A 3,461-nucleotide genomic window follows, 5' to 3' on the forward strand; every position below is an offset into this window, starting at 1 on the left:
TGCCATAAGAATAAAAGCTTCCTGTAAGATGCTACTCTTATGTGCCAATCACTACCAACTCAGAGTACTGGCGCTCTTCGCAGTAAAATATTCTGCCACCCCTATTGGCGGAGGGGCCTTCCACATATTGTGCAATTTGACTGCTCAATTATTTACCTGTACATTGAAATGTCCTCTGCAATAAAATTCGCAAAGCAAACCTGCACACAATTCTCGCGCCCTCCGAATATAAGCTTTTTTGTGCTTCTAAATGAACCTCTTTAATTGTAACCAAATAGTTACGATGTCAGTATTTTTTTGCACGAACAAATAAAATGTTTTTCGCTTAGTCAGCATAAAAGCTCTTCCTCGAATATGAAAATTGCATGAATCTTGTCTCGGTTTACGGCCCAAGAATTTCGCAGTAATAGTCTCTAATGCGATTTAAGGCTAGCTGCCGAAAAAAACGTTTTTTTGCATCGGTGCTTTTGTCCGCTAACCATTGCCACCTTTCAGTTTTGATAGCACGGCATATAGAGATGCAGTCATGATGACATTAGACTTGAGAAGGACAATAAAAGTTTGATCGGAAATCACAGGTTTCCTTTTTGAAAGGCAATTGTAATGTTGTGATGGCGCTGACAACTGAGTTTTTAAAGCATCACTTTCAACTGAGCATCTGATCCGTCTTTGCAGCCGAGTGTTTAAATAACTTTTAGCTGCCCAGTCGGAGAAATATTAAGTTGTCGAAGAGGTTTTGACGTTCTCAAAAAACGCTTTTTTTTTCCGTGGCTAGGAGCAAACGAAGCGTGCCAACCATGAGCAGTGTCTTTATACTATTCGTTCAATTTATCCTTCTAGCTGACAGTAAAGTGCACATACGGATTAATTTTACCTTCAAATGACATATTTTGTGCTGCACAATATCGATGATAATCTGGAGAGGAAACACGTGTAGCTTGGTATGGCACCTTTGGCAAATGTAGTCAAACACACATTATAAATGCAGCGTATAGAAAGCGCGAAGAGCAGCATAGCGCCATTAAAAACGAGTATTGGTAGAAGGAAGGATAAAAAAAGCTTGATGGTCTTAGAAAACGTAACAAAGCCATTTGTAGTACTCTACTGAGGGCAGCAGGTTTTGTAGCATTGTATACATTGCTTTATTTTGGTGCCAGACAAGAGCTATACAGTCAAACCCATTAATAATATTACCACTTTAAATAATTTATGGAATAAATTTATGAACTACGCCACCGTTAGATTTGTCATGTATTCTACGGTAAAATAAACAATAAATAGCAAAGCTCTCGTCGGAGAGTATTGGTTTTACCAATTAAATTAGGTCAATGAGCACCAACCTTGACAGAATAAAGGCCTCACGCCTTAAGTAAAACCTCAATATTTCGAACTCACTAAATTCGCAATCCCGGACAATTCAAGGAATTTCTGCGCTTCCATAATTTGGAACGTAAATTTAGCCGCAGTTATGCCATTGAAAAGTTGAGGATAAATAATCGTTGTTGGCGTGGCGCTTTTCTTCGTTCGGCGCTACCGTCGCCGCGGTTCCCAGCGCATTTGTTAGCACGGCGCCAAGATGCTGCTCAGTGATGCCGTCAAAGCATGTTTATTCTTTGGCGTTAGCTCCTGCGGTGGGCGCGTGAATGCGGAGAGGTGCGAGACAGACGGCTAAGGGCCAGCGTCCCGAGAGGAGAGCCAGCATAGCCTTGCTCTCTTTCCCGGTTACTCAAGCCTGTTAGTTTTCAGTACATTACTTTACCGCGCAGCGACCGGGCTCGGCGCGTTCATTTCTAAAAATCACTGAAGCGCATGATAGCAGCAAACGCCTTCTTGAGCGAACGACGCTAAAACTATGGCGTCATCATCACAGCTGACCATTTGCTTGTTGACAGAATGCTGTTGTGGTGGTGTGTTCTCGCAATGAAATGTTTTGCCTGGGCCAGGTTTTTGCGATGTTCGTTTGATTAAAACACCTAGCTAATTCAAACATTTTCTTCGGTTCCAAGGGCTTTGAATTGCCGACCTTCTACTGCACTGCGACCGTGCCGGCCAATCCACATCAGGATGCATATAGAATGATGTAATGAAGTGAGAATTCATCCATGTTAAAAGCTTTCACTCGCATACTTGAATCAATCGGTTGCCTTGCAGACGGATATCAAAACCATTGCCGTGAGATAGTTATAGTTCAATGATTAGGGGTGTTGTGTGAGTCACTTTCCTCTCTCTAAACTTTCGCAGATTGTGATACTTTCTTTTATATTTCGGCTTAAACCGGTTATAACAATGCCATTTTCATTGCATTCAAGTATACTTATATTGGGTTTGACTGTATTAGTGTTTTAGGGACGTTACTAGTTTTCAAGTTGCCGATTATACCACCAATGCTTTAGACCTATGTTTGGACTGCGGCCTTTGATGAACAATTGCAATGCATGCTAAAATTTTGAAGCGAAAGTATACTCAAAGTTCTTTTTACGAATAGAAAGCTTTTGTATCAAGTTTAGGTTATTGAGGTGGCACCGAGGCAAGAGAGAGGAAACCTCTGGGAAGCGATTCTCTCTCATCGGGTACCGGATTTATCATCACCTGGAAACCAATGCTTCATCAGAGGTAGCAAAATATGACCGTCATGACATCGGAAGAGATTTAACGAATGTGTACATCCGCTGCTAAAACTTCCCAAGTAGCACAAATTGGGCTATAAAGTGTGGTCGGTGCTCGAACCAAGTGGCGAGTCCAAGCAGGATTAACGAGTTTTGCTCACAAGGGCACCTTCCGGGTTGCGCAGAAATGCTCCTATAGTACCCAATTCGAACCCAAGTAGACAGCCCAAACAGGGCTGCTCACAATTCGACCAGTTTAATGATTATAGGCAGCCTACAAAAATCGCTGAGGGGTGATACTTTTGCTCGGGCGGGCGCAGCAGCAGTGCAAGAATACTTTAATATTTATACCCACTAACCTATGAATAATAGCGGCGTGTGTATTACGAGGACTAGCTCTATTGTAACGGGCCGTTGTCCTGACTGGACTGCCCTAGTCTCAGCAAATGTCAACTTTACAAACTGTGTAGTGAGGAATATAAGAGAAAGTAAATTATGTAGGGTATGCTGCTGGGCTATTTGGTGGTGGTTGTCAAGCATATTTCACCTTTAATAGCATAATAAAATATTCCTAGTACACTTAACAAAAATACTAACTTGAGCAGTTCAATTACTTGTCATTTATTCGTGAGTTTAATATCGGTACCTTTTATCAATGAACTTGCAACATGGTAATGTGGCATGCTTCGTATTCATGCTAGCTCTTTGCTTCATTGAACTCTAGAGCATATGTCAATGAAACAAGTGAACACGGTTGGATGGTGCTATAGACTCTCCTCGCTTTCCTTTTGAAGTATTCGACTTCATTTTTTAGAACGCAACGAGGCTCGTGATCTTGCATCAGATGTTACCACA

Source organism: Amblyomma maculatum, chromosome 11, assembly GCF_055883805.1.
Source record: "Amblyomma maculatum isolate TAMU_Amacu chromosome 11, ASM5588380v1, whole genome shotgun sequence".
Lineage (NCBI taxonomy): Eukaryota > Metazoa > Arthropoda > Arachnida > Ixodida > Ixodidae > Amblyomma > Amblyomma maculatum.